Raw genomic sequence first — 8,899 nt, 5'->3', positions numbered from 1 at the left:
CACGTGCACTTACGCACAGGTACACCCCCCAGGTCCCTGCTCTTCTGCAGGTGATCAAAGCCCATGAAATGGAATCAGATTCAAGGACTAGACGGACCTGTCTAGGATAGGTGATCACTGGCCGTCAAACTAAATTACCTCTCTACTACAATTACCTCTCACCCGAATGCAGAGGAAGGTGGCACCGGCCATCATTCTCACATCTTTCCATCATATACGCTCAGTCCAACCATGCCTGTATTCCCTCTGTTCATATTCATCATTTCACTACCTAGTCACGTGAATCAGAAAACAACTGTAGGCAAAGTGAATGCAGCTTAATTGGATCTAGACTTCAATGAAGTACCTTCTGGTCTAGTTCCTTCTCCTTTCGCCCAGCTCTGAATGTGACCTTTTTCAGCTAGCAGAGAATTTTTAACCTCTCATTGGCATCACTTTGGTCATTTGCAGTTTATTTATCCAGTACAAGTAGATCTTCGCACGCCAAATCATTCCCTTACATGCCGACACAATGTTTCACAAGCACAAAACAAAAGATGGACGTTCTTGTACTGGTGGCAGAAAGGTTTTCTGAGGGGGGAGACTAGAAAAGAGCAGAGGGGTAAAAAAGGATTCTTCTATATATTAACAATGTCATGCATCGAAAGAAAGCAATCAGTTAACTATGTATTTGACAGATAAACACCAAAATATTAAGGTGACTAACTCATGGTAATAGGATTACAGATTATTTTTTATCATCTTTTTGCTTTAACTTAAACATAAACAGTTATTATACCGTTAATCAGAAAAATGTCAGAATACAGTTTCAAAAACTCAATATCAAAAAGAGGCAGCAATGCATAGCAAAACAAAACAAAGCAAAGCAAAGAAGCGATTTTCACTGGCTCAACCAAACCCAAATTTTAGCTTTACCCATTATGTGATCATCAGATTATTTAGCTTCTCTGAGCCTCAATTTATTTTTTTTCCTGAGATTTGTGAATATGGGTGATTTTTATTTTTTCTATATGCTTGTCTTTATTTTCCAAGTTTTTTATATCGATGAACAATTTCTATATGATGAGAAGAACTGGGGGAAAAAATACCAACCCAGTTACTTATCTTTGGCTTGTGAAATTATGGACAATTTTAATTACCTTTTTAAAATGTTCTATAACTGACATACAGATTTTAGTTAGGGCCAAAGTTACTTTAAAAAAGAAATAGGAATTCTAAAATATAGTTTTTTTTAGTTGTTTGTTTGTAAGTTCCACAATGACAAATGTAGTAACACCTCACGATTATTTAGCACTTTTTAATTTTACTTTTAATAGCACTCTGTTTAGAATTACATTGGATTAGCAACAATATTTTTGCTAGGTAGGCCAGGTCTGATTATCTTCATTTAGCAGGTGATGAAACTGAGGATCAGAGAAACTAAGTGATTAGCCCAAAGTCACAAAAATCTGGCAGAGCTGGACTTCAACCCAGGTCTCCAGAACCCAAGTCCAGTGCTCTTTCCATTCATTCAAGACTGAATGTGGTATAACCCAGAGAGGGTTATAATCACCAAGAGGTAAAAACACAGAGATAGTAACCCTTCCTTACCTATGAAGGTCAAGTTCCTGAATGACCCCCACCCAAGTAGGAGAGTTCAGCTGAGGGAATTATTATTTTAGGAGGTAAAAAAGGGGCAGAGAAACTGAGGTCACATATGAACCTTTGAGAGCCCTCATAAATATCTGTGCAGTAAAACAAAACAATAATGGTACATTACATAAAACAATAATGAGAGTTGACATAGCTAAAATCAGTAAAAGTGACAGGCTCTATATAGTTTCCATTTAGATCTTGAGATGACTTCCAGAGGTGATGAGAATGTACCACTTATTATGCCAAAGGAAAATGGGGGTGACAGGGAAGCAGTGAAGAGAAGTGGACTGTTAGCTCAAATCATGGATCTTCTTGCTCTCAGAGTCTTAATCTAAGTCCAATCCTGAGATTATAATGACTTACTTGGGGCTTTAGCCCTATCAAGCAAGCGAATTTGAGTGGCATGACTTAATGACTTTGGCTCCTCTGAAGATGCTTTCTGTCTTCTCAAGTCTTTTCTGAAGACACCTTAGCACTTCTGTATCGAGCTCAAATTAAATCATGCAAATCTGTCTGAAGGCAGCTTATCTGCTGTCTGGCACATATTCAAATGGCACTACTCAATGATTTAGGCTCTTCTGAGGTGGCTATCTTCTGAACGTGGTGATGTAAAAAGACTCTTTTCAACTCTTTACAGAGTTCAATTAAATCATTCAAGCTTTGTCTGAAAGCAGCTTAGCTCTCCAGCAATGGTATTAAATGGCACTACCCAATTTAAGTTCTGCTGAAGATGGTTTCTCTCCAATGTGATTTGTTTTGAAGGCATCATAGCACCTCTTTATGGAATTCTGCTAAATACCTCAAGCTTTGAACAGGTACGATTTGACACGTAATGGTACTGAATTTCTTCATTACTTTCTTGGGGAGGTTTTAATCTCGTTCTAAAAGATCTTCTCCACTTGCTTATAACTGTATTCATCTCCAGTGTCACAGCTTCCTAATTATCTTCATCATCACTCATGATAATCACCTCTGGGGTCCCAGGAGTTTCCTGACAGTCATCCTCTAGCACATCACTTCACTGGAATCAGCATCAGCAGGTTCTGATTCAACTTCAGCCAGTGATTGCTCCTGAGCCAAATGTTCATCCTCAACCATAGGTGGTTCTTGATCCAAAGAGTCTATCTTCAGGAAAAAATCACTGACAGATATTTCACCCTCTCCAGCCAAATCTCCAAGGTCACATTAACGAAAGGCTCTGTTAAGATATCTAATGCCTCTTTCATTAAGAATACAGCATTAGTGACAGTGTAGGAATCCCATGCACTAAGATCTTCAGGCAGAGGAATCTTTGTGAGATTCTGAAGCACAACGTTATACATTAGTTTGGCTGAAGTCTTCTTGAATGGCCAGTTCAAACACTGATCTAAGGGCTCAAGAATCCGAAACGTGCAGCTGGTTATAAGGACAATCTTAACATTAAGCCTAACATCTGCCCACTGGCAAATGCATCTGAGGCACCAAACGGACAGTGAAGAATCAGCAGGACTTTGAATTCAAGATATTTTGAAGCAGTCCCAAATTTCCACAAGAAAGCACTCTTCAAACCCTTCCTTAAGGAGAGAAGGAGTCTTTCTGTTTGCACGCCAGCGTACTGGAAACTAAGCTCAGTTTTTTTCCTTGGAGAAGATTTTGGGCATACTTTTCTGCAGAGCAGTATTGGTTTCACTATGAGGTCACCTGGAGTATTGGCAAAAAAACAGAAATGTCAGCCTCTCTGTTTTGGCTGACCTCACGTCAGCATCAGTTGGTTCTTGCTCTTGTAAGAGGCAAGTAGGATTGTTCAAGGCTTTCAAAGCATGGCGGTCTCAACAGCACCTAAGATTAGTGTAGAAATATGGTCCTTCTCTTCAGTCATTTTCTGCAGTTGTGGCAGATACAACACAGGAGTTGCAGGATCTAGTGGCTCCTTCTTTGGTACCACTGTCACATAAGACTTGATCTCCAAGTCATGGTGCACCATAAATTTCTCAAACCATCCCTTGCTCCTGGCAAAATTTTCTTTGGAACCCACTTTGGTGTCTGAAAACATGTCTTTGAAAATTCTGTGATCACATGTCCCTTGCATGGAAAGTGTTTTCTTATTTCCTTTGCTTGTCTTCAGTCCAGAGGTTTAACATCATTTCCATCTTTTCCATCCTTGGGTCACGAGGGATAAAGCATCTCTAAGTTGATGCAGGTGTACAAGAGGTGATACTGGCCCTAATAAGAGTTTCAGCTTTCCTTATGGTACAAACTCACTAATACCATATAAGTAACCTACAAAGCTATTTGTTTTACCTTGAAGAAGCAGATCAAAACTGCCCCTTTTCTCTTCCAAAGACATCACCCTTCTTGCCCTTTTGGCAACTTTCTCTGGTGCCAGAGTCCTTGTTCTTGGTTTCACTCTCTTCCACTGCAACGGTCATGTTTACAGAAGCCATGTTTAAGCTTTATGCTTATTCATGCAACCTGACAATTGCTTACAAGAGATTTTATATTCCCCCAGTGTTACAGAGTGTCAGCATGTGATATTTAAGGACCAAATGGTATTATGCACAACACAAGGATAAATGATAATATAGTGTTGTGATACTCAGTGCAAAAAGGGCTGGTTGTGTAGGGGACGACTGGCAGAAAAACAGGAGAGGAAACAAATGAGTCAGAAGTTTCTTTCCACCTTGCAATATAGTCAGAGAGACAACAGCGTGGCACTTGGACTGACTCCCGTATGCTCAATTCAAAATTTTCATGGTTGTCAAAAGTGTATACAGAAGTAAATTCACCTACACTCAAATTTCTAATAAGGACAACTTACAGTTAGAAAAGGATGACTATAAATTCTCCTTTAAGTTATGAGAATGAAAGTCACTATTTATATACTTAAGACGGTACTGTTGCTATGATTTCCCCTGGCTTAATGCTATGAATTCAATTTTATGGGAAAAGCAAATATAGCATAAGTGTATCTTCTGAAAGCCCACAGTAAGTCAATCAAACATTACTCTCTGACAAAATGCAACCTCTGAAGATGCAGATGAAAAAGGTCAGGCAGGCCCTGAACATCCAACGCTCAAGAAATGACTACTCAAGAAAGAAAGAGACAAGGAAAGAATCAACTAGCCCCTTTCAATGCCTGGCCACTGAACTTTACTTTTATTCCCTCCTCCTGGGAAGATAAGAGCGAAGCCTGGCTTTCTTATTCTTCTCTTCAGGGGCCATGGGAAGTGGTTTGGAGCTGTGGTTGAGTACCGAAGAGTCCCGGTTGTTACTGTTCATCCTCAGTGGGGGAGCTGGGGGTTTCTCTTCATTATCCAGACTGTCAGATATTTTCAGTTACAACTGACTGCACAGCTCCTCACATCGCCACCGCTGCAGGACCTCAGCACAGGTGGGTGCTGCCCATGAGAAGGGGCCGGGCTGCCTTCAGCTCCGATGGACTCGGTGCTGGGCACACCAGCTGCCACAAGATGCAAGGACTCAGCTGCCTTTTCTTGGGGGAAACCTTTATACCTCGGTCATCCCAGAACAGGGCCACAGTGCTGTCACCAACAGGAATGGACCTCCTTCTGTTCCAGCACCTCAGACAGCCATACAGTTGGCCTGGATTTGAGTCTGCCACTGGTCCAGCCACCCCGTCCAGACCTCTCCTCTCCCTCGGAGCTCTGGGGCTGGCTGGCGGGGCTGGGGAGCCGCAGCCCCGCGGCCGCAGCCGCAGCCCAGGCCCGGCCCGCTCCCCCCCCCCCCCCCCACCCGGCTCTCCTCCCGGCCTCGCACACTCGCTCCGGGCTGGGGAAAGCCGCAGTCCCCTGCGCGAAACCCCAGACGGTCCGCTGCCCACAGCTGCCCCGAGCCTCAATTTATTTAAAAACCAGCAAGATCATTTCTAACTCATAGGGTTATAATGAAGATGAAATAAAACAAATGCATACACATTTTAAAGAATTTTCATCATTATCATCAAGATGGATCTTTGCCTTCTCCAAGTTAAAAGGCTGTTCTAAGTTCATGGTGGTGCTGTCACCTTATCCATCAATTCATGGAGGCACCTGTGATTTATAGCCTGGGCACTCATTCCAGACATTGAAGAACTTAACAAATAATGAGAATAACCTTGTATGCATTTCATACAGTGTTCTTTGCATCTGTAATAATGGTTTCTATTAGTAACAACAGTGACAATAATTATAATGAGGAATTCCTGTGGTCTTATTCTATGTCAGTTTCTACCTTAATCACTTTCTCTGCACTATCTCGCTTTATCTTCACAGAGACCTAATGGGGTAAATACTATCATTAGAGGTTAGTAATTTGCTCAGGATCACAGAGCCAATAGCTGGCAGATCTGGGTCTCTAGTCACAAGTTTGTATTCTATTAAACTCTACAGTGTGCCATTCTTTCCTTGAGACATGACAGGAACAACGAAGAAGTTTGGTCATGGGAGCTGAAGAAACTGGTGAAGCTGTGACTAAATCACAGTTTTGGTGCATGCTAAAGGATCTGCTCCTCAGACATCGTGGTCAGAGCAATTGTTACTGCGCTGTGATTCTGTTTTCACAGATTGAAGTGCAAACAAGACCAAGCTGAATCTATCGGAAAATAAATCATTACTCTTCTCAATTTCTTAACCTCATAATCCTGGCTAGCCAGAATGGAGATTAATTCTTCATTTTCCAAATGCAATGTGTCCTTGATATTTGGTGATCTTATTCCCTGAAGGGGATGTTTTCTCTTCCATTTAATAAAATAACATTTTCAAATATCAAATTAAGGAATTTGGGGATTGCAGAAACAGATCCTGTGCCTTTATGAATTCTAAGAAATAATGTTGTGCAATATTTCTAAAGTGTGTTAGATTTTTAAGGGGGTTGGTTTTTAGTTTTTAAATTAGAGAAATAACGCACACATTTGTTTCTCTGTCCTTGGAGATTATAAACACCCAGAGGCAACTCATTTTTGCAGAGTATTTGCTGTCAAGAAGCAATGAAGTGCAAATGGAAGCCAATTGAACTCAGCAATTTGTTTACTCAGAAAGAAAACAGCTAGAGAAAAAAAATAGAGTATTTTAATAATTAGCCAGCCATGTTAGATAAGGGACATTCAAGTATACGATCTAGCATTGTAATAAGAAGGCTGACACTTTGGGTGATGAAGAATTAGCAATTAACCTTGTAACTCAAGAAAGAAGTTCTCAAAAGGGAGAGAGAAAAAAGTAGAGAAGCAGGCTTCAGTCTGAATTTTATTCACTATGTCTTCAAGCTCAGAATGATTCGGTTTTAAAAATTTTACAAGACAATATGCTTTGAGTACTTTTACAAAGAAGGCTTCATGAGCCCATGCTGAATAAAGATAATGCTGTTGAGGAATTGTAAGATAGTGCAGTTATTGTGGGGACCTTTCTCAGCCATCTAATGAGAACTCCAATTCTGATATTCCTTTGTCTACGATGTCTGTAACTACTGTCAATTATAAAAAGAAATGAGTTAACCTCTGCTATACAGCCTCTTAGTAGATACATGCTGGCATAGGATGCAAAGTCAATTACAGGCAGCACTCCCTTTTCCACAGATCTTTAATTAACCACAAAGTCCTTTCACCACGGACCTGGCCAGAATACTTCTTAAAAATATATTCAAAGAATAGATATAACCATGCACTGTTGAGATGTGAGGTTTGTAACTATGGCCCAACCAGAACCATAGTAATAGGGGCCAGGAATGGTGACTTTCTCCAAAGCTCGCCTCTTTGCTTTTCTGCCATCTGCCAACCAATTGAGAACTTGAGCCTTTTTCTTCCAGAGAAGCATCCTAACTGTCAGTTCAGAAAGAGAATGGCCTCTACTTCATGTATTCTGATTCTGTGTAACAATATCTAAACAGATGGATTGGCCTTTGAAATCCTGATGAACAACTTGAGAGCGAAGGTTAATGATGGTTACATCATGTAGGTCCTACGGAGTATGACCAACAAAGAAGTGCTCATTGTATGAAGTTGCTTTGGTACCTAGAGAAGAGAGGAAAGGAATAAAACTACAGGGAGCAAAAGAACTAAAAAGAGGGTTGAGGAGAAGTAAAGATGGCTTATGGTCTTATTGGAAGTTCCAAAAGTTGCTTACAAATCAAAATAACTCAGTATAGTAAATGCACTGAACCAGAATAACCCAACAGCTGAGACCCAGGAAATGCTGCTGCTGTAATTATTGTGTGATTGTTGTTGTCCCTGGTGCTGCTGCTGCTGCTCTCTGAGAGGTTCTCATGTATTTGAAAAACAACACTAGGAAGACGGTAGTCTTAGGAACCCAACACTACCATGTTGCTGAGTTACCCCAGGACTTCCAACATCCAGAGGAATAAGACCATGTTAGACCAACATTTCTTCCCTATAAAAATAGGCTCTTTTTCTCCTCTTTTGAGCCCATAGATGTGACTATAATGTGAATGTATCCAAACCACTTCATCCTATTGTTATTTCTGCCAGAGAAATAGTGCAATACACCCTCCTGGCTCTGATGCACACAATGAAACTTTCTAATAGATTGCCAATTGCTTTGACACAAAAGCTAGAGAAAATGTAACTTATCCCAGAACCTTGCTCCCAATCTGTCTCCAACACTGCAGCTGTCAAATTTGGCCCCTAAAATGCCCTTGATTAAAGGAGTGAGCCAAAGAAAGAGTTATAGTCTGCCAAGGTGGGTGGCTATAATCCTCAGTATTGGTAATTGCACTTCAAATACATGGAGCTTTGTTGCTGAAGCTCAAAAGTAAAACTCTTGATTCATCTAAACAAAAGATGATTCAGATCTTGCAAGCCTCAAAAAGCTGAGGATGTTCTAAAGTATCCCCTGCAGCTAAATTAGCGTCATATGATTTTTGTCAGCTGTCCCAAGACAGCTTTGCCTAGTCCAGTCATTTGAGGAAATCTTAGCCAACCACAGGAAGCACCGTGTGTTGCTCACTTTTTCTGAGGAAGAACGTTGAGTCTAAAGCTAGGCTCTATTTGATACAACATAAATCTAAGGTGTCTCCCACCTTTGGCCAATAGCTCTGAGATTTCATCAAGAAAGGATTGCTCACCTGCTCTGTCCTAGTCCAAAAATAGCCAGAAGAATTAACTCATCTTCTGAAAACTCTAACCATTTGCATCACAGTCACAGTCAAAGCCTTCTTTAATTTGATGGTGGAATTCTCACATCTCAGTCACTAAAGATACAGTGTATGCCACACACTCAAGAGTTAGAAATAGTTACAGAACAGATCAGTAATATAGAGCAAACTTGTCTCCTGT

The sequence above is a fragment of the Camelus bactrianus genome, chromosome 9 (genome assembly GCF_048773025.1).
Source record: "Camelus bactrianus isolate YW-2024 breed Bactrian camel chromosome 9, ASM4877302v1, whole genome shotgun sequence".
Classification (NCBI taxonomy): domain Eukaryota; kingdom Metazoa; phylum Chordata; class Mammalia; order Artiodactyla; family Camelidae; genus Camelus; species Camelus bactrianus.
This window is presented reverse-complemented; position numbering follows the sequence as displayed.